Source organism: Mus caroli, unplaced genomic scaffold (assembly GCF_978045245.1).
Source record: "Mus caroli unplaced genomic scaffold, Mus_caroli_1 scaffold_12, whole genome shotgun sequence".
Classification (NCBI taxonomy): Eukaryota; Metazoa; Chordata; class Mammalia; order Rodentia; family Muridae; genus Mus; species Mus caroli.
In genome coordinates, this window is record NW_028227267.1 from 31,372,326 (window position 1) to 31,396,315 (window position 23,990).

The 23,990-nt window shown below is 39.1% G+C and overlaps 1 protein-coding gene and 1 non-coding gene across 7 annotated transcripts in view; both read right to left on the reverse strand.

Moving 5' to 3' along the window:
- The window catches only part of Nrg3 (neuregulin 3), a 1,083,337-nt gene that overhangs the window by 58,195 nt on the left and 1,001,152 nt on the right, over positions 1-23,990 (reverse strand). The gene's annotated exons all lie outside the window — the stretch shown is intronic.
- LOC115029350 (U12 minor spliceosomal RNA) lies at positions 11,114-11,264 on the reverse strand. Its single transcript, XR_003834906.1, has one exon. It is a non-coding gene; the product is annotated as a U12 minor spliceosomal RNA (small nuclear RNA).

A 23,990-nucleotide genomic window follows, 5' to 3' on the forward strand; every position in this document is an offset into this window, starting at 1 on the left:
AAAGCCTAAGACCACATATTTTCCCTTGCCAAGGCCTCTCCAGATATTAAAGATAGTTCTCTGTGCCCACCCAACCCCACCCCAGGCTGCTGCCAAACCTGCTCAGCACTCCCAAGTTTCTGCAGCTATACTCTCACAAACCCAAGTTGTGCCATGGGTACCTCTCCCTGGAGTGCAGTTGAATTACCTCAAGTTAGAAAACACCAAACTTAGTTTAGAATCAACACAATTGCTGGGCTCAGAATCTAGCATCCTAAACTCACCAATTATTCTATGTCAGAAATCTTGTGGTGGTGGCAGGTCCTGGTAGATTCTGTCTCCTGAACTAACAGCCCCTGGTTGACATCGTGGTTTCCTTGCTCTTGCCCTCCAAGAGGACCAACCTCCTCCTCATGCCTCCCCTCCTCCTCTCTCAGACCTAGAAGGCCCACCTCCTTCTTGCCCAGTGATTGACTTCTTTTTTTTTTAATTAGGTATTTTCTTCATTTACATTTCCAGTGCTATCCCAAAAGTCCCCCATACCCTCCCCTCCACTCCCCTACCCACCCACTCCCACTTCTTGGCCCTGGCGTTCCCCTGTACTGAGGCATATAAAGTTTGTACTTGCACGACCAAAGGGCCTTTCTTTCCACTGATGGCCAACTAGGCCATCTTCTGATACATATGCAGCTACAGACACGAGCTCTGGAGGGTACTGGTTAGTTCATATTGTTGTTCCACCTATAGGGTTGCAGATCCCTTAACTCCTTGGGTACTTTCTCTACCACCTCTGTTGGGGGCCCTGTGATCCATCCAGTAGCTGACTGTGAGCATCCACATCTGTGTTTGATAGGCCCCGGCATAGTCTCACAAGAGACAGCCATATCTGGGTCCTTTCAGCAAAATCTTGCTAGTGTGTGCAATAGTGTCAGCGTTTGGAGGCTGATTATGGGATGGATTTACAACTTCTTTATGGTGGTGATAGACCATAATGTGCTCTACCAGCAATGTTTGAAAGAGATCAAGCATTAATATTGTTAATGCCAGAGATACTGCCCAGTGAGAGACTGGAAGCCTCCTTAAAGTTTTCATATAACTCTTAGATTAAGAGAGATGTGAGGGCAGCAAACAGAGCAGAAATCTGTAACAGCATAAAGATTACAGGACACACAGTCCTTGGGCCCATGCCACACCAAGGCTCACCCATGAGGCTGTGGTAACCTATGGGCTGCATATCTTACAGAACTCTCCTATGAGTTCTAAAGCTATTTGTTGTAATCCTGCATGACCCTTGGCAGAGAAACATGAATGTGTTTTGGATTCCGGGGCTGTACTCAGTGTTTTATTTTCTATATCAGAGGCTATGATAATAGAGCTTTGATGGCCATGTTATAGCAGTCAGTTCCCAAAGATAATAAACTTCTTGTCTGAGAGCTTGGTTTTTAAATGCAAACCAAATAATCCAAAACCATATCCAAATCACTTCCATTATCAGTTCTTCTGTCCACTATCCACATTTCTTAATCATTGCAAGTCAGGCACCAGACAGCGAGGGGCACACTTTATGCCCCAGCATCCTTGGGGTTGCTCAAATTAGTCAATATTAAATCTCACTACCAAATCTCATCCATTCCTTTTCACAGAAACCATAGGTGTTTCTGCCTATGGTTCCCTTTCTGTAATTACTCTAATGCTTGCTCACATGGCCTCTCAGGATGTTGTGTGCCCTTGACCATGGGTTCTCAAACATATTAAACACTCAGGGGCAATTAATTATTTTACAATTAAAAAGTAGATAATCAAAAGGGAGTATTTTAAATCAGTATTATTCATAAACATTGGCTGATAGAATAAATGCTTCAGAATAATTATTTGTCATTACAAGACTTATAGACACTTCAAACTTTGGGGAAATATGCTTCTCCATGGCAAGAAAGATCAATATCCCATCTAAGTTATAAAGAAAACAGATGTCAGAGAACAAAGGAGTAGAGGAAAAGAATGGATCTCCCTAAGAAAGAGAGGTAAATAGATAGCTAAAGATAGGCCAGTTGGGGGGAGGATTTGAAATGGATGCACCAAAAAGGAAGCATAAAGGGAACAGGGGGTAAGGGAGGGAATAGGGAGAGTGACAGCTAAAACTAAGAGCCATTTGAGGGGTTATATGTAAACCTAATGCAATAGAAGTTTCCTAAAATATATAAATATATGAAGGCAATCTAAGTGAAATTGCCAAGTAACAGGAGAAACAGAGCCCCACCTGAACATCTGCCTTCATCCAATGAGGCTTCAGGTACTGGAAATAAGTCACATCTGAACTCATCATTAGACATATAGGTCCAATAGGAACTGTCAAACAACCCAGGCTACTGCCTAGGCTTCTGGTAGCTTTCCAGAAGCTGAAAGCAGTACCTACACAAGTCATTGACCATGGAGAAATTGAACAGATGTCACACTAGAGACTTCATCCCTACATGGTACTAAAAAGTATTCTGCACACTACCAATGAAGAAAAGTAAACACCAACCCACCTATAAATCCTCTCATCCACAGTGGTAACCTGCCTGTAAGATATGCTGGTGGAATCAATGCACAAAGCTTTTGGGAGTAACCAACCACTATCTGATTTGATTTAAAGGCCTCTCCACTAGGAAGAAGTCATTCTCAAAGCTGCTTAGGTACCCAACAACCTGAGAATAGACAGGACATGGACGTAAGGTAAAACTAAATACTATTGTTCAACTAACAGATGATAGCAATAAAACGACTCCTAAACCATTCTGCTACACTTGTAGGTGCTTGCCCTGACCATCTGTCATGAGAGCAATCTTCTCCTACAGCAGATGAAAACAAATTCAGAGATCCAGAACCAGACACTATGCAGAGTAAGAAACCTTACAACAGACTTAAAAGGGATGTCTCCTTCAAACTCCTCCTCTTAGGTTTTAGAGAATTTGAAGGAAGATCAGGTGGAAAAAGTATTACAGCCAGAGGTAATGGAGGACATCATGGAATCAAGGCCTTTTAGACACAACTCACAGTGACTGTGGCACCAATACATTGGTCCTGCTTGCACCTATGTCCCAGGTATGCTCCTAGAGCCAAAAGGGGAAGTGGACACATGGCACTATTCCTAACCCAGAAGCTATCACTAATTGACAATCACTTGCAAATAAGAAATTAGTTTTCCCCAAGGAAGTTTCATTGGGAGAAACCAACAATTCTTAAGGGTAAATCACATGCTGTAGATGGTCAACACAAAATAAACTCAGTGCAATATTTGGAGTTTCTTTGTTCTTTGTCTCATAATGGTAAGTCAGTGGGATTGTTGTTTGTTTATTGTTATTGTTGTTATATCTACCTTACAGGTTGTTTCTGTAGATATTATGGTTTTGGATTTTGTGGTTTTGTACAATTACTGTGGGGATATATGGGTATATCTCTGCATCTATAAGCATTTGTACTACCTGAGTAGAAACAGTGTCAAAGAGAGATTAGAGATAGTTGCTGGGGTGGCTTCAGTAGAGAGGAGCAGCCACACTTCCATTTATGACAATGACTTTAGGCAGTATAAGAAATGTAGCATTTGGCATATGGCACACATTACCTCATAAAATACCAGAAGTGAAGTATTGTTCTATTTAGTCTGTCATGAGGAAATGACTGTGGGATATCAGTTCCATGTACTAGGCAGACATTTTTTATCATCCATGAACAGCCATGCTGAAAAGGCTATCTATGCTCAAGAAAACATAATTTTTAATCACATCATTTAAATTTGAGTTAGTCAAAGTACATTTTGCATTTGAACCTGGTGCTAATCCAATATTTCTAGACTAAGGACATCGGGAAGAAAACATAAGAGAGAGGGGAGACAAAGAGCGAGATGAGAGTATAAGGCATGACTGACATGGAAGGAAAAAGATGGTGGGGACTGCGGGAGGTTAAGATGGGATGAGAAGTGTAATCACAGGTAAAAAGGAAGACACAAGCATGGCAAACCCTCCCACTCTTCTGGAATCTCTCTGCTCAAGATCACAGCTGCTCTAGCTCTGCTATCTTCCGTTCCTATAGAGACTGCGAGTACAGCAGCTGGACTTCTTTCACTTACAGAAAATGGATTCTTTGTTTCTATTTCTCTATTCTAGGTACTGCTTGGCCTTCCACTGAGAGCTTTCTGGAGAGAAGTAACCAGTGTTTACCTCATAATGTACTTCAGGTGAACTCAGGTCTGATCACAAAGAAACACACAGTCAAAGGAACAAAGGAGCAACACAGTCTTTATCACACACACACACACACACACACACACACACACACACACACACACAGCAGCTGTCATGATGTTAGATTTTTAGATTTGTGTCTTACCTATGCCCAAATCAAGATACCATTTAATTACAAATCCTAGTACATTCAAGAACTATACCATGATATCAGGACAGTTGATGTTTTTCCTGGATTTATGCAAAGAGTAAAATAAAATTCAGTTAAGTAGACTTAGTCAAATTTTCATAGCTATTAAAGACATTTATTTTAACCATACCTGAAAAGGTTGATATGGATTTTTTTCCAACTCATGTCTACTGTATGAACCCATACTTGGAATGCTTCACAGAAGGATGGCAAAACTATATTGAAAGTCTAACACAAATTTTCTAAAATATGTTAAATTTTCTAACTGAAGATGGAGCTGATCATTTTATAGTCCGTTTTCTAGAAAAGCTAGCAAATAAACTTCACCAGGAAGTAGAGTATAGATTGGGCAAGACCAACCTCAGAGACAAGAGGATAGTACAGCATGAGGTCAAAAGCTCACATCCAGCAGGCAGCTAAGTCGTCACTTAGGAGGATGATAATATAAAGGGAAAGTAAGTGATTCCCCAAAATAAAAGCAGCTGAAAGCATGTGAGTGTGGCCATGGAAGAAATAAAGCTGAGAGCTGCTGTAGGTGATCTTCCTCATGAGGCAGGCAAGAGAAGGAAATACAAACAAATGTCCATCTATGATCCTGTTAGTAGATTAGCACAGAATAACATTATCTTCATTTCACAGATGAGAGATGAATGCTCTAAGATGAATAGAACATACATACACTCTTGGCATATCTCCTCTCTCTCCTGATCTTCCCTGTCCCACTCCTGAGCAAGATGATCAGGAACACATTCATCCTTCTACTGTCCTAAACTCATGCAACAGATGGATTTCCATACGGTAGCAGCTGAGCCAAAAAAATACATGTCAACCTTTTCAGGTATGTTTAAAATAATGTCTTTAATAGCCATGAAAATTTGACAAAGTCTACTTAGCTGAATTTTATTTTACTCTTTGCACATACGAAGGACAAGGATAAGGATAAGCAGAGAAGGAAGGGAGAAGACGACTAGGTGAAGCAGAAGGAAGAGGAGCACAAGGAGAAAGAAGTAATGACTAAGGAAGAGGAGAAACGGAAGCAGGAGGAAGCTGTGGTGGCCACACCTTGGCACCCAAGGACCTCCAAATCAAACAGAAGAAACAACATAAGTTTTAAATGCCATGAAAGGTGTAAGACAGGAACACAAGCTGAAGTGGAAAGTAAGAAAGCAGCAATCACTATGTAAGCATCCGTGACTCTGTGAGCAGAGTAAGCAGTGTGCATTTGCCTCTCTCCGTCCAGGTTCCAATGCCTGAGCATGATCAAGCAGCCTCTCCAAAGAGTAATCATGCTGCACTGTGTTCTAAGCATCAAGCTTGTGTGGCTTTATTACCTGTGTCATTGACGTTTATTTAACTCAACTTCTTAAAGCCGTTGAATGGAGAACACATCAAAACGGAATTTGTTTAATCAAAGACTGTCACTAAAATTTACAAGGTGATCCAAGGTCTATGCTAGAGTAGGAAGCTAAGAAGTAGGATGGACTTGGAAAGAAGAGGAATGGTACATAACCTTTCTGTTTGAACCAACACTGGGCCATTTTGTAGGAGGCAGAGGTAACACAACAGCTAAATGGGGGAGAATCAGATACAGTTTGCTTGTTATTCTAGACTATCTGGGCCTATACTAACTAACTAGCACTGCATTCTGCTTCTCTGCTCCATTCTTACATGTAGGACTCTGCCCCGGTCCTCTCCTCCACATCAATGTACACTTTACTTCTGTCTAGAATTCTTTCCTACTTCTCTCATTCCACCCCCAAAGCTAAAAATATAATATTCAGAACTGAGGCTTCCACAAAGTGGTCATGTCCCTTGTCTTCTATTCCACAATGATGTTCAAGGAGGGAGACTTCTGATGTCTGCGGTTATAGACAGCAAAGATAAAAAAGCTTCCACTGCAAGCGCTGCCATGTGGGGTTCCAATTCTGCAGTCAGATCTTTACCATTATACCTTTCAGGGTAGTTTGCTGTAAGTTTGCCCATTCCAGAAAAGAATTTGGAGGAGGTAACACAGTGGGACTGTAGTCAGGATGGATCCTGACTGAGCAAACAATAGAACCATTTTGGCTATGTAGACTACAGTCTCCTGCAAACACTGTATATAACAAATACCCGTGGGCTTGGTACAAGCCCATTGCCAACCCCGTCACTCACTGTATTGTGACTGAAATAGGTACTTATTATTCTGGTTTGAGTGAAATGCCCCATATGCTCATTGAGACTGGCACTATGAGGAGGTGTGGGAATAGTATAGCTTTGTTGGAGGAAGTATGTAACTGAGTGTGGGATTTGGGGTATCAGAAGCTCTCTCTGCTGCCTGCTGATCCTGCGGTGTAACTCAGCTACCTCTCCAGTTCCCTGTCTGCCTGCACACCACCAAGATCCCGCCATGCTAATAGAAGACTAAACCTCTGAACCGTAAGTCAGTTCCAAATAAATATTTTCCTTTATAAGAGTTGCCATGGTCATAATGTCTCTTAATAGCAATAGAAACCCTAAGACACCTATGCAGTCCATAAGCTGATGTCACCTTGGAATTTTAAATAATATCTATTAATTAAACATTCCATGTAGTTTATGACTATTGTGAAAACATATTCGATGTCACAAGCACTAACTGAAACCCTGCAAAGAATGTATCACAAGAGGCAGGGGTGTGGGGAGGAGATAGCATGTGTGTTGTAACAATCATGTGGAAGAAAGGAATGAAAGTCCCCCTCTCTTTCTCTCAGCATCTCCTGCTATGCTCCTGTATTAACAGCTAAGAAAATCATCACAAAAATGGCTTTTCTGAATAAATTCAGCAACTATAATGAACCCATAGCCTCAAGAAAGGGATCAATACAAAGTCTGGATCTGCTGTCGTCCCTGTGGACGAAGGCAGAGAAGGCAGGGGGTTTCCATGAGCTGAAACATCAAAACATCCCCTTGGTTTATACAAAGGTTCATTTCTGTGAGAATCAAATAATGATAGATCATTTACAACAGGCAGAAAGCCTACAGTAAGCAAGGAAGTCAACTTGGCAAAGAAATAGCCGTTGTGCCAAACTTAAAAAAAAGTAGCTCACAGTCAGAGGAAAATCCATCCACATAAACAAGCCCACAGGCACTGCTGGCAGGGCCACCATTTGGGAAGAGAAATAGGATACCTAGGGACTGTTTTAATATTGGCTTTCTGCAAAGTAAAATGGTACCAGGATCCCTCAGGCCATAGAAATGACAGCTCATCTTTGCTAACAATGGCTCAAAAGACAACTTCATTTTAGAGGAGAACAACAGAGGAAAGAGAGTTGTCAAAGCAGAGGGTATTAGAATAGGAGCCCTCCCTCCTCAGGTCAACAACTCTCTGTCCAGCATCTTACAGGGTTGGCAAGGGAGGATATTACTTCGTGGTTTCAGCAGGATGTCTAGATAAGACTAAGCAAGTGCACATGCTTTGGTGGCAGAAGTACCATTGTTGTGTCTGCTTGTAGAAAACATTCTACTTAGTAATACTGGAAGTTCCCACAAATGCTCCTGTCACCTGGGGCTGCTAAGGCATCAGGTCTTTGAGCAAGGTGTATTTTGTCCCCGGTGTAAGAGATCTTGAGTGCTTTTACAACTGAGGAAACCCTGTGCAATTCTGTGAAACTGGTATTCTCAGAATCAGAGGAGATGCACTACAGATAAGGAAATGTAGACATGCATGAATATGCGGCTGTGTGACCATACTGTTCAATGTATGCACACTAGAAAGAGCAGGGCCTAAGAACTGCAGCCAAATGAAGTTGTATCTATAAACACGTGCTCGGAGGATGCGTTTGTGTCTTGATGAATGTCCATAGCTTCTCTGCACTACAGTGTTGGAGCTGGTTGGAATTGAATAAAAGCCTACAAAATCTAAAAATTTACCTACACATTTTCTTTTCTCTCCATGTGAGAGAGAGAAAAGAAAATCTAGTAGGCAATTCTATATCATCTGGTATACAATAAAAATGAAAACTAAATTAAAGTTAAGGACTGCTACAAATTAATATTTAAATCTATTTATGGTTTTGTTTTCCCACCTTCGAAAGTAGCCTTTAAACTGAAATAAGAGGAGTTTTATGGTACTTTAATGGATTGGGTAAATAAAGGCATGTTATTCCATGCGAGGCCAGCAGCCCCCCCCCCCCCCGGCCCCTGCCCCCGGCATCAGCACACAGCTGAGGGGTTTGGCTTGTATATCTTCTGTGCTTTGAACTCTACTGCAGTGGCAGCTGTTAACATGCAGCTTTCAGAGCATGTAGCCCTGAGAAGGGGCTCATGTGTAGCATGTTGAGGTGTACATTGTTTGGGTAGCAAACACTCTACTTTAAAAGCGATGGTGCTGATAGTCCCATGAGTGCATGAATCTGTCCCCAGTGTTTGCTTTGCTTTATTTAAATAAGCAGCTCAGAGAGATTGCAAGGAGAACAGCTTACAGTCAGGTACTAATCATTCAGCATCCCACATTTGCATCTGAGACCGGAGGGATCTTATTTAAAGATACAACGTGAAAGGATAGAATAGCTCCATATGCTTGAAATAAATGTAGCATGTAGGTTTTAGCTAGACATAAAAAAAAATAAAAATACTGTCTGAATTGATTCCCCTACAGCTCCATTCTTTGAAATGCATGGGCAGCCTGGCCCTGCTTATCCAGCCACCTGCAAGAGTTGTTAGTCTGGCCAGGGTCTCACCAGGTGCATGCTGTTAGCTTCTCTTTGGGAAATTCTACAGCAATAGATGTTTCCACGAGTACCAGCTGCAAGTTCTGCACATACAAAGCTGCAAAGATATACAAGATCGCTGCTCCAATCATAATGAAGGCTTTGGTTTTCTTGCTGATCTGCAGCTCATAGGTTACGTGCAACAATCTTCTGTGGATGAATAGGATCTTGTGTCTGTTCATTTCTGGGCTACCGAGACTTAGGATGTGGCCTTAAAGTATCCTGTGCACTAGTCCACTTCTGTGTAGCCATTTCTGAGAGAAAAGTTCTCAGCTACAATAACAGTGGGAACTAGAACAGGAACAACTTGAATGTTTACATCACAGAGCTCTTAAATACAGTCACTTAGCCCTCTGGACATTTCTCAGACCAACCTTATATGCAGATGAAGAACTTAAGAAACCGTGATTTGAACTAAATATAGCTTTAAACTCACAGAAAGAGTATGCGATCACAGATAGCCTGACTTTAGAACTTACATTTTTATTAACTTTTTCTAGCTCAGAGGAAAAAAGCAGTGTGTTGTTATACTGCACAATTCGAAAATCAGTACCTGACCAGATCAGAAGTCTTATAGCAGATGTGATAAGAAATGAAAGAATACTTAGCAGAGTCAAAGAGACATAGGTTCAAATATCAATTCTATTTTGAATGCTAAACTTGAGGATATGATTTATACTTTCTAGGCTCTGTACCCATGTCTATAAGATAGGATGCTGATGCCTCCCAACCACAGTTTGATGGGCACAAAAATAGTTTAAAAAATGTTTATGTAGGCTTCAACATTGTATTTGACAGGTGACCAGCCATGATTTTGAGAACAGTATTTTTCTTTTCCTTTCTTCCATGAAGATGTAATATTTGACCTAATTTAACCTGCATCTTATAGAGGACCTCAGAAAAGGCAAAAACAGATTTTTCTGAACTGATCAACATGCAAGATTCCTCAGTGGAAACCCTGGAAGGCCTATGACACCAGTAAACAGTTTTGATTCATTAAGATGAATAGGATCAATTTCATGAAGCTTAATCTGTCTCTTCAAGTTGCCCTTCAGCCCTCTCCAGGAAACTAAGTGTCACATGGATCTATATTTGTCTATATTGATAACTTCCTGATTGCACCATCATTCTATGAGACCACAGGTGTGCACAAACTCCAAGCACCCTTCTCATCACACATGATGGGATTGTATTCCTGACAGGTCCTCTAAAGAGGAGACCCAAAGCCATTTCACAGAATGTTCTCAAATTTGATCCAACACTAAGGCTTTATTCAGAAACACAAGGCATGGCTAGAGTCATAATCCCCGTGTGAGAGGTGCCAAAGCACAGGACAAATGGATACAGTTGCCTGGTTCAGATGATTTTAATGGCATTCCTCTTGCAAAGTCACTCTGGATTCTGAAGCCTTTCATTTTCAGACCCATCAAGTAAAACTTACTCAGAAGAACCTCAAAAAGGCTACCTAAAGAAACAGAGTCAAATAGTCCAGGAGGAGAATTTGATACCTGAAAGTAGAATTATTAATATTATTATTATTATTATTCAGCATATAATGCCAGGCTCATGTCCAGAGAGTACCTATCCACCTACCCACATTTTAATAATGGAAACTCTGAATAATTTATACAGCCTTTGCAACTAAACAACCCTAATTGTGGGGTTCACAGTGTGACTTATTTTTCTAAACTCATTCTGTATTAACATAATGTTAATACTTAATAATTATTCTAAGATATGTGATTTATATACCACTTCCATGTTTGTGAAAGTATTTGTGTTTCTGTTTCATGAACTATCAAAAGCTCTTACTAATTTTCAGAGCCCTTGATGTTTCTTATCAGAAATTCAATGAAAACCTAAACAGATATCTCAAACATTTAAATTCCCTTTTGTCTTAGTGAAACTAATTCTTATAAAACTAAAATTATTATGTATGTTGGGAACCAATAAAATTAAAGGTTGAAAATTCTTTTTTTTTTTTTTTTCGGGCAGATCGCGTTACCCAGGCATCCCGCAAAGTAGGCGGGTCGCCTCAGATTGCAACCTATACCCGCTCAAAAATTCTTCTCACATAAGCAGTGAGGACTCGGGTGTCACCCCGAATCGTTATTTTCCTTACTCATAAGTTTAAGGCATTGAAAATTCTTAATATCCAGATGAGGCAGATGTATTCTAATTACTGAGTTTGCTTGATCTATTCATTCTTTATATAAAGCAGAGTGAATTACATCACAAACAAGAAAATGTGTTTTAAAAAAAGAGAGGGGCTTAAGTCTTTCTACATTATCTTAGTTGCAGATTCAAATAAACAATGTATTTCATGTATTAGTAAGTATATTTTCATGATTCAGAAACCAACACTGGTGCAATATTCCAAACCCTAGTCTACTTCACTGAGTTTTCCTTGATTTCCCATCAACATTCCTTTTCTGTTCTAATGTCATCCAGATCTCCACACAACTGTTTGTAGAGATGCTTCTAAAGGGTTTCTGTCCTCACAGATTCTTTAGGTGCCCTTGTTTAATGGATTCAAAAGTTTTTCTGAGTACCGGTTGAACACTTTCTAGAATGCTTCTAATATTTCTCTTATGATTTGATTTGCACAATTATTTCTAACAGAAAAGCATAGAGCTAATGCAATATTTTAGATGTCAGGAGTAGGGGGCCCTGCCTGTACTTATAAAGTTCAGGCAGAATGATCAGGAATTCAAAAGCCACCCTCAGCCCTAAAAGGAGTTACAAATGACCTGATGTATGAAAACTCATCTCTTAAAATATCAATAAGAAGAATATACTATTACAATAATATATCAATATTATTTACCAGTGTTAAGGTAAATGTTGGTCAAATGACCTGAAATAGTTCTTGTCAAGATTCTCAGTGGTAAACATCTCATTTTTCCTTTTTCTTTATATACAGAATGAGTTTAGAAAAATAAGTCACGCTGTGAACACCACAGTTAGGGTTGTTTAGTTGCAAAGGCTGTATAGATTATTGAGAATTTTCTACATTCCTGTTCTCTACCTATAATGTGTTGCTTAGTTATTTATCTTGTATCATAGTCATATTAACTTTTCTAAATATAATCCATTTTTTTTCACTCTAGGTACTGTGATTTTAGCAATTTAGAATTCATTGTATTATATTCTAGGTGGTTTTATAGGACCATGCTTTCATGGGGAAGATAATTTACTTTATTATTTATTACTTTTGAACATTTCCTTTCTTCTCAGCACTGTACTCCAGGTTCAGCCACAGTCTTATAATCAACCACAGCTCTAAGGAGATCTGTGTTCCTGTAATAATTCATCAAGAATATTTAGATCCCAATAGGATTCTAGGGGTGCTCATGGTTATTGGGGAGCCCCTATGCCTAACTTCTTTATATTTACAATGTCAAGATATGCGCATAGGTATACTATCTCATACATATGTCTTACTAGTTTGTATATACAAATGTGTACATATCCCCATATGTAAATATCAGGATATATGTCAACATGAGTTCATACCAGTGTGCCCAACTCTAATACAGTATCATGAAGATTATTCTGGTTTCTTCTTCTGACCCATTTGTAGCCTGTTATTCCAATGAACCTGACCCTCAGAAACCACAATCGTGCTCAAATATTTTAATTATAATATAAATGTATAATAATACCAGGATTCTTAATTGTCACATCTGAGATAAATAAATATTAGTAAATAGAGTACTGAGGAATAGACACTATACTGCTTTTAAGAGTGTAACTATAGACTATAATTTCAAGGTCGCTGAGATTAGAATATTTATGCCATATCCTTCTGTATTTTACACACATACAGACAGTGTGACTTTTTCACATTGTGTATTTCATGAGAGGAAGCTCTAGTGGTTCCTAGACAGATACCAGGTACCAAAGTTGAACCAAGATCAGGTTAATGATCTAAACAGCCCTATATCCCCCAAAGAAATAGAAGCAGTCATTAATAGTCTCCCAACCAAAAAAAGCCCAGGACCAGATGGGTTTAGTGCAGAGTTCTATCAGACCTTCAAAGAAGATCTAATCCCAGTTCTTCACAAACTATTCCACAAAATAGAAACAGAAGGTACTCTACCCAACTCATTCTATGAAGCCACAATTACTCTGATACCTAAACCACAAAAAGACCCAACAAAGATAGAAAACTTCAGACCAATATCCCTTATGAATATTGATGCAAAAATCCTCAATAAAGTTCTTGCTAACCGAATCCAAGAACACATCAAAACAATCATCCATCCTGACCAAGTAGGTTTCATCCCAGGGATGCAGGGATGGTTCAATATACGGAAATCCATCAACTTAATCCAGTATATAAACAAACTCAAAGACAAAAACCACATGGTCATCTCCTTAGATGCGGAAAAAGCATTTGACAAGATCCAACACCCATTCATGTTAAAAGTCTTGGAAAGATCAGGAATTCAAGGCCCATACCTAAACATGATAAAAGCAATCTACAGCAAACCAGTAGCCAACATCAAAGTAAATGGTGAGAAGCTTGAAGCAATCCCTCTAAAATCAGGGACTAGACAAGGCTGTCCACTTTCTCCATACCTATTCAACATAGTACTTGAAGTCCTAGCCAGAGCAATTCGACAACAAAAGAAGATCAAAGGGATACAAATTGGAAAAGATAAAGTCAAAATATCACTTTTTGCAGATGATATGATAGTATATATAAGTGACCCTAAAAATTCCACCAGAGAACTCCTAAGCCTGATAAACAGCTTCGGTGAAGTAGCTGGATATAAAATTAACTCAAACAAATCAATGGACTTTCTCTACACAAAGAATAAACAGGCTGAGAAAGAAATTAGGGAAACAACACCCTTCTCAATAGTCACAAATAATATAAAATATCTTGGCGTGACTCTAACTAAAGAAGTGAAAGATCTGTATAATAAAAACTTCAAGTCTCTGAAGAAAGAAATTCTAGAAGATCTCAGAAGATGGAAAGATCTCCCATGCTCATGGATTGGCAGGATCAACATTGTAAAAATGGCTATCTTGCCAAAAGCAATCTACAGATTCAATGCAATCCCCATCAAAATTCCAAATCAATTCTTCAACGAATTAGAAAGTGCAATCTGCAAATTCATCTGGAATAACAAAAAACCTAGGATAGCAAAAACTCTTCTCAAGGATAAAAGAACCTCTGGTGGAATCAGCATGCTGGACCTAAAGCTTTACTACAGAGCAATTGTGATAAAAACGGCGTGGTACTGGTATAGTGACAGACAAATAGACCAATGGAATAGAATTGAAGACCCAGAAATGAACCCACACACCTATGGTCACTTGATCTTCGACAAGGGAGCTAAAACCATCCAGTGGAAGAAAGACAGCATTTTCAACAAATGGTGCTGGCACAACTGGTTGTTTTCATGTAGAAGAATGCGAATCGATCCATTCCTATCTCCTTGTACTAAGGTCAAGTCTAAGTGGATCAAGGAACTTCACATAAAACCAGAGACACTGAAACTTATAGAGGAGAAAGTGGGGAAAAGCCTTGAAGATATGGGCACAGGGGAAAAATTCTTGAATAGAACAGCAATGGCTTGTGCTGTAAGATCGAGAATTGACAAGTGGGACCTCATGAAACTGCAAAGCTTCTGCAAGGCAAAAGACACCATCAATAAGACAAAAAAACCACCAACAGATTGGGAAAGTATCTTTACCTATCCTAAATCAGATAAGGGTCTAATATCTAATAAATATAAGGAACTCAAGAAGGTGGACTCCAGAAAGTCAAATAACCCCATTAAAAAATGGGGCTCAGAACTGAACAAAGAATTCTCACCTGAAGAATACCAAATGGCAGAGAAGCACCTGAAAAAATGTTCAACATCCTTAATCATCAGGGAAATGCAAATCAAAACAACCCTGAGATTCCACCTCACACCAGTCAGAATGGCTAAGATCAAAAATTCAGGTGACAGCAGATGCTGGCGAGGATGTGGAGAAAGAGCAACACTCCTCCATTGTTGGTGGGATTGCAAGCTTGTACAACCACTCTGGAAATCAGTCTGGCAGTTCCTCAGAAAATTGGACATAGTACTACCGGAGGATCCAGCAATACCTCTCCTGGGCATATATCCAGAAGATGTCCCAACCGGTAAGAAGGACACATGCTCCACTATGTTCATAGCAGCCCTATTTATAATAGCCAGAAGCTGGAAAGAACCCAGATGTCCCTCAACAGAGGAATGGATACAGAAATTATGGTACATTTACACAATGGAGTACTACTCAGCTATTAAAAAGAATGAATTTATGAAATTCCTAGCCAAATGGATGGACCTGGAGGGCATCATCTTGAGTTAGGTAACACAATTACAAAGGAACTCACAAAATATGTATTCACTGATAAGTGGATATTAGCCTAAAACTTAGGATATCCAAGATATAAGATACAATTTGCTAAACGCATGAAACTCAAGAAGAATGAAGACCAAAATGTGGACACTGTGCCCCTTCTTAGAATTGGGAACAAAACACCCATGGAAGGAGTTACAGAGACAAAGCTTGGAGCTGTGATGAAAGGATGGACCATCTAGAGACTGCCATATCCAGGGATCCATCCCATAATCAGCTTCTAAAAGCGGACACCATTGCATACACTAGCAAGATTTTGCTGAAAGGACCCAAAGATAGCTTTTTCTTGTGAGACTATGCAGGGGCCTAGCAAACACAGGAGTGGATGTTCACAGTCAGCTATTGGATGTATCACAGGGCTCCCAATCGAGATGCTAGAGAAAGTACCCAAGGAGCTAAAGGGATCTGCAACCCTATAGTTGGAACAACATTATGAACTAACCAGTACCCCGGAGCTCTTGTCTCTAGCTGCATATGTATCGAAAGATGGCCTATTCGGCCATCACTGGAAAGAGAGGCCCATTGGACTTGCAAACTTTATATGCCCCAATATAGGGGAATGCCAGGGCCAAAAGAATGGGAATGGGTGGGTAGGGAAGTGGGGGGCGCTATGGGGGACTTTTGGGATAGCATTGGAAATGTAATTGAGGAAACTATGTAATAAAAAATATTAAAAATTAAAACAACAAAAAAGTACAGTCATATGAGCTAAGGTGGATGTTAATGCAGTTTATGATATTTTCTCTACATTTTAAGTTATCAATTTTTCAGTTCAAATTTCTCAGCTTCATAAGCTGTAGAGTATCCTTTTTTATGGCTTTAGAGCTTTATTGTAGAAAGGCAGGGGGAAAGAGAGAAGGTAGAAAGAGAGAGGGAGAGGCCAGCCATGGCCTCGAGGAGAGAAGGGGGGAAGAGAGAGAGAACGAGAGCTAGAGAGTAAGAAAACTTAGAGTAAGAGAGCAAGGTGGGGCCAAACATCCCCTCTTATAGCGGGCTGCTTATCTTGTTGTTGCTAGGTGACTGTGGAGGAGTTTAACCAGAATGTCAGAAGCTTGGTACATTGTCTAAGTGACTGTTAGCCACGTTCCTCTCTTGTAGGACTGTAGGGGCAATAACTTCAACAGGAGTCTGGGGGCCAGGAAACATGATCTAAGGCCTACTGTCCCATGTAGGTGGAAATTACCACCCACTGGGTACCACCGGGTTCAAGACATAGGCTCAATTGGAGATCAGGCTATCTGTGCATAGCCCATTGCCCCACAAGAGCAGGTACCCTCAAAGTCTTTTTTCTTTTTTTTTTTAGGTATTTTCCTCATTTACATTTCCAATGCTATCCCAAAAGTCCCCTAACCCTTCCCCCACACTCCCCTACCCACCCACTCCCACTTTTTAGCCTGGCATTCCCCTGTACTGGGCATATAAAGTTTGCAAGTCCAATGGGCCTCTCTTTCCAGTGATGGCCCACTAGGCCATCTTTTGATACATATGCAGCTAGAGTCAAGAGCTCCGGGGTACTGGTTAGTTCATAATGTTGTTCCATCTATAGGGTTGCAGATCCCTTTAGCTTCTTGGGTATTTTCTCTAGCTCCTCCTTTGGGGGCCCTGTGATCCATCCAATAGCTGACTGTGAGCATCCACTTCTGTGTTCGCTAGGCCCCGATGTAATCTCACAAGAGCCAGAAGATGTTCCAACTAGTAAGAAAGAAACATGCTCCACTATGTTCATAGCAGCCTTATATATAATACCCAGAAGCTGGAAAGAACCCAGATGCCCCTCAACAGAGGAATGGATACAAAAAACGTGGTACATTTACACAAAGGAGCACTACTCAGCTATTAAAAAGAATGAATTTATGAAATTCCTAGGCAAATGGTTGGACCTGGAGGGCATCATCCTGAGTGAGGTAACCCAATCACAAAAGAACTCAAATGATATGTACTCACTGGTAAGTGGATATTAGCCCAGAAACTTAGAATACCCGAGATATAAGTTACAATTTGCAAAACACATGAAACTTAAGAAGAACAAAGACCAAAGTGTGGACACTTTGCCCCTTCTTAGAATTGGGAACAAAACACCCATGGAAAGAATTACAGAGACAAAGTTTGGAGCTAAGACAAAAGGATGGATCATCTAGAGACTGCCATGTCCAGGGACCCATCCCATAATCAGCCTCCAAACGCTGACATCATTGCATACACTAGCAAGATTTTGCTGAAAGGACCCTGATATAGCTGTAGAGTATCCTAATGGCCTTTCTTTCCCAGTCTAGCATCTCAGGATTGCTTGTGTTCTCAGGCTGTCTCTGACTTAAAGTTGATCTTGGGTTTAAAAAAGAAAAGTACTTTATAATTACAAGATTCAAGTAGACAAGTTGTCTTAGAACTTTCAATCATGATAAAAGGCAGCTCCCTTGCTTTGGTTGAATATTCCCTTTTCATGCATGTTTTCAAAATACATTTGCTCTTCATACACTGAATCAGTTTCCTCATTCAACTTTGATGTCATCAAGTTCAAACTTCACAGAGAATATCATTACAGGACCACACCAGCAATGGTCTTAAGAAAAAGCTGGTCTGCTTTCCTAAAGTGGACTTCAATTGACTGTCAGTCTTAGGGTTTATAGTGAAGCTTATAAGTATACAAAGGCTGGTGAGTGCTATGGATGTGAGTGGAGTGAGAGGTAGTTTGCTATGTCATTTAGGTAGCTTTCCCTTGCTGGAACGGGATCCATTAACTAGGTCATTATGCCATTATGCCATTATGCTTATCTGACAACAGGGACTTCAGGGACTTACAATAAAAAGAGTATTAGACAAACTAAAGAATATTCAGTTTAATTTAAAGACAAACAATGATTAGTGTTTAATATAAGTATGGTAAACCCAGTCCCCCTTTTCATCTATTAGAATTTCTTCCTTACCCGAGAACCTATGTTCAGAGAATGGTTTTTTACAATGTCCTTGAGGAAAAGAATTTCAGCAGTTGGAGAAGCCTCCAGGATGTGTACAGACTGTGAGAACTAGGTATGCTTTATTGAGAACCCTATGTAAGATCATGTTCACTTGTCATTGTCATTTTCAGTCATTTCCTTGTACATGATTAGCAAAATTAGCAACTATTTTGCTTTGTTATTTTTTCCAAAAGTGATTATGCCCCAAATACTGGTTACAAATCTATTCCAAATAATCCCCATAGCCAACTTGTGTCACTATTTCTTTGTGCATCTGTAAAATTATGTGAGTCTTAGGGTAGTCAAAGAAAGGCAAATATAGACTGCAAAAATTCCCAGGTAAAACTGTTCTTCCATCTGTCACATTTACACAGTAAAGTTGTGATCAGGTGCTACTGCCAGAGAACCAAAACCTACATTGGGAAAAGGAAGACTGAAAAATTCTCTATGGTTCAGATCTCCCCAGCTATGGTCAAAAACTACTACTTCAGCATCATTTAAGATGTCAAACAAGTCATACATACCCGGAAGATCAATGGTAATGCCATGCTTCTTTAAGCAACTCTCATGTGTCAGGTATAGTCATAAATGTTGTTTATTTAAAATTTCAATTGCCTTTTAAAGTCACCTTGTAGTTTGTGAACTTGTCACACATTTTACAAGGAAACAAGTGTCAGAAAAGTAAAAATTCCTGCTGACAATTTCCTGGTAAGGGTGGTATTGAACTGGAATTCAAACTTAGAGCTGTCTGAATGCAAAGCCCTTTACTCTTTCCAGATTCTACCTTCTTTCTATTAATGGCTGGCATACCTAAAATATGGAAATGAAAAGTTAAATATTTATGAAACCTTCTCTTTAGTGTGCAATCGGGCAGCTTAAATAGCTCAGTTATTTATTTTTTAAGTCTGTCATTGATGATTAGAGCATATTTCAGTGAGAAAAATATCAACTTTCAGTTTCTCATTTCTGCTCAATGCTAAAAATAGCCAGGGAAAAATACATGAATAAATACTTTTATTTCAACCCAATATAACAGTTGAACTGAGCCCAAGTTAAAGTCTGGTTGGCAGATATATGCAACAGCATCAGTAGGGTAGGGGTTTGTTCCCATCAGACATAGTCCATGAGGGTATCAAAATTTGAATGTATTTAGTGTTATAGAGCCCAGATCTGAAATTCAAGATTCTTCAATATTAGTGTTAATGTGAACTTGTTGTAGAATAAGTGTTCTATCAGGCATTTGGACCAGCTATGACTGCAAAATACTGCAAAGAAAATTAAGCTGTAAGGCTATCAAAGAAATGAATGCTGTGAAAAGAAGATAGGTGCATCTACCAGGCAGGGAGATGACTCTGGCTGGAAGAAGCAGTGTATAGTTGTTCCACCTATTGCAAATTAGCTAAGAAACGAGCTATCTTCTCCTGTTGTACAACAAGGCTCTGCATGGGAGAAAGTTAGTGCCTGCCTTAAATGAGAAACTGGGTAGGGTAACATTCCTTCTGTTTTTTTGCCCTGTCACACTTTGTGGAGTCTTCTTCATCTATGTTTGCATGGGTGGTGAGGTCATGCTAACAAGGGAGTTGCTAAGATAGTAGCAGAGTCAGTGGCAACTCTGAGCTCATCCTACCACTTGGTGTTCTGGAATGGGAACTACACTGTAGGTACAGTTACTAAAGGAATCAAGAATTGAGCTCTAATTATTTTGGTTCTCCTCCAGTGGGTTAATATTAACCCCACATTTAATTTTCTCTTACCTTATTAAACTCCTTGCTGACATAGTCTGTTAAAGCTCAATTAATTCAGCAATATGATTACGTTCTTAGAGAACTATGTAAATCTCAGAACCATGGAAACAAAGACTTCCTCAAAGCTCTCACAGACTGGACATGAACAGAAGAAATTCCAAATGCATCTAATTCCAAGGTTTGCAAAAATGGAATTAATCTCCTTGGTTTGATTGGCATGTTTAAGTGTCACCATTAAGATTCTTATACCAAACATTCCTGGTAGACATGCATATGTCTACTCATATCTCTGATTAGGAAAAACAAAAACAAAAACAAAAACAAGAACAAATAAACAACTCCCTTCTACAAAGTAGGTGACCTTACATAAGTTCTGTAGAATCTCCTCAACAGTGTTGTACAAACCTGATTTATGCACTATTTGATTTTTTCTAAGTGAAAACAGGTAAATTTTAACTGAGCTATTCAAATATCAAGAGTGTTTATTTATCTATTATAAAGCCTTAAACAAGCAGAACTAAGCTTTATCATCTACAACAACTAGCTTCCTAGCAGGGCAGTTGTAGTCCATGCCTTTAATCTCAGCACTTGGGAGGCAGAAGCAGGCAAATTTCTGAGTTCGAGGCCAGCCTGGTCTACAGAGTGAGTTCCAGGACAGCCAGGGCTATACAAAAAAAACCCTATCTGGAAAAAAAAAATACCAAAACACCAAAAACTCCAAAAACCAAAAACCACCAAAAACCAAACACCAAAAACCAAAACACAAACAAACAAATAAACAAACAAACAAAAAAAACAGGAGAAACCAGAAAACAATTAGCATCCTGTGATTTGGAACTAGAAACAACTTGGGTCAGGAGAATCCCAATACTGTAACATTATATCGTTCTAGGTATGTTTGTTTGTTTTTACTGTAAATTTATTCATGTCAGAGCAATAAATGTTTGCTGCATGTATGAAAATTAAAATAAACAAAGTTATGAATTCATTGATATCTTCCCTAATGTCTATGGTAAAAATTATTATCAGCATGTATTATAGACCTATTGGACTATATTATAGACCATTGACCTATATATGTTAACTTTAAAATGATGTATATTGTCATACAGGTCATTTACATTGGTTTATCAGATTAGTCAACACCTATCCAGGAAAACTTATGTTTGATTTTTTTTTCTCCTAGAAGTTCAGAGACATTCATTTAATTATATTATTGGCATAGGGATTAGAAAATTTGTATTGCATTTAATTTTTAAAGACATTTAACATATCAGGTAAAATGCACAGTGTATTTTTTGTAATTTACTATATTTCAAGTCTGTAGTTTTGTAATGGCCATTAATTTCACAACCTTAAAATAACTTTTTGTTGATTAGTATAAAATGCATATTTGTTATTAAAATCATTATATAAATCATCTAATTTCATTTTGAGATCTAAAGAATTTGGAAGATGTGGCTCTCTTCTTCACACTAAGGCAAAAGCTGAATAAAGTGAACATCTGAAAATTCTTATTGCCTGTTGGTAATTGAGGCCATAGCACAAACTGCAGCTTTGAAAATGCAGAGTTGGTGAATGGCTTGAAAGAAAGCCACTGATGGATCTGCTCAGAACACATAAATACTTACTAGCAGCTGGATCCTAGTGTGGCTCACTGTAAAAGATAAAAATCTTCTGGGGTACAGTTTTATAAAGCCCCCTGTTCTGTGAGGAGTTTCCATTCCAATAGCTAATGAAAAAAAAAAAAGATAGAAAAAAAAAAAAACATGCATCTCCCAGGGAAGAAGAAAAGTTCCCACTGTAAATATTTGCAGAATTGTCTCTTCCCCTTAAAGGCCTCCCTCAGATAAAACGACTCACCCAGAACCCAGCTGTCTTAAGGGGTGGGTGTCTTTTGCCTCATCCAAACAGAGAAAACGTATAGTCCAATTGCACATCCCTCTAACTTTGCTTTATCAATGAGGGCAGATGTAAGAGGAAGGAGCTGGAAAACACTTGGGAAGAAGTGTGCCCAGAGCCTGAAAGCACTGGGGAATAAATCAGCCCATTGTGCTAAAATTCTGAGTATTGATTACAGAAGTGGACACAATTCTGGCACAGGAGCAGAAAGGGTATATGAAGGACAAGGAAAACTAATTGTTTCTGGTTAAGAGAATGGACTCTCAAGCCAGAGTAGAAAACTAACATGCTACTCATGAGGGTCCATCAACTGGTCATAGGACCACTTTCCCTGAAGGTGGCACACCCCACCACACTGACATTCCCTGTGTCTCCCTTTTCACACCCTCCGGAGCCACCAGGGGAGATGCCCCACTTAAAACAATATCCAGGGCCCTAAAGAGATGGCTCAGTAGTTTAGAGCATTTACTGTAGAAGCAGAAGGCCTAGAGATCAGATTGCAGCATCCATAGAATAAGCCAGGAGTTCTTCAGAAACACCTGGAACAACCTAGTCTGGCCTACCAAAAGGCATATGTCCAAGTGCATCCTCAAGAAACATATGTACATGCACACACACACATACACACACACACAAACACACACACATACACACACACACACACACACAAACACCAGAAAAATTGTCAAAACAACCTACAGATGACATAAGGCACCTGAAATTTGCTCAGAATTATTTGTCCTTAGGAAACTAGAAATTCAAACTACAATATGAAAATTATTGAAAGACCACCTTATATGGAACAGACAGAGGCTCTTAATTTTCAGCAATATAAAATAATTTGGTTACCTAGGGACAAAGTGCACTAGTTTCATATAAAACATTTATTCCATCTGTAAATTATTCCTGATTATTCAATTTGCTCCACACTTATACACCACTCAAGAATTTTCATGTTAATATATATGGCAGCTATATTCAAAGGTACTCAGATCTTTAAGCTACTGAGACATTCTTTTATTAGGTGAATGGATAAACAGTGGACCATCTATACAGAGGAACATTATGCATCCAGGCAAAGGAATAAGCACCATGCTAAGAAAAAACAAAGAGAATTCTTAAAAGAGAATTCCTAAATTATATAAATGAGTACTGAAAGTCTACGTATGAATCCAAGTATATAACATTTTGGAAAACTCCAAACTATAGCAGGAATAGGTGTTTCTGAGGTTGCCTAGAGTTCTAAGGAAAGTTTTATACCTGCCAACTATTCTTTAGAATAGTGTGGATGAACAACATCCCTAGAACTTTCACATTAAAAATGAATGTGAGGACAGATGAGATGGCTCAGTAGGTACAGGCACCTGAGTTCAGTCTCCCAAACCTACAAGGTAGAAATAGAAAACCAGGTCATGCAAGCCATCTTCTGACTGCCACACATGCTAGAGGAACATGAACACATGAACACACACACACACATCAAATTTATTTAAATTAATTCTAATATAAACCATGAACTTCAGTTGATAATAATAGTGTGCTGATATGGATTTCTCACTTGTAGCAAAAGCACCGTGCAAACTCTAACTAAGACATAAAACTGGGGCAAGCAGGGGTTTTTGGAAACTGTACACTTTCTGTTTAATTTCATTCTTATCTAAAACTTTTTGAAAAGTGAAGTTTACTAATACTTTAAAGCTCCATATCACATGTGCTAGAGCTATTTAAAGATTCATAACTCGAAATTAAGCAAGCACAAAAGGGATCCAATTGCCCTTGGTTGTTCTCACTGTAACAACAGTGTTCATTCTTGTGTTGAACCCTGTGATCCACGATAAATTGGAGATTCACCAGGAAAA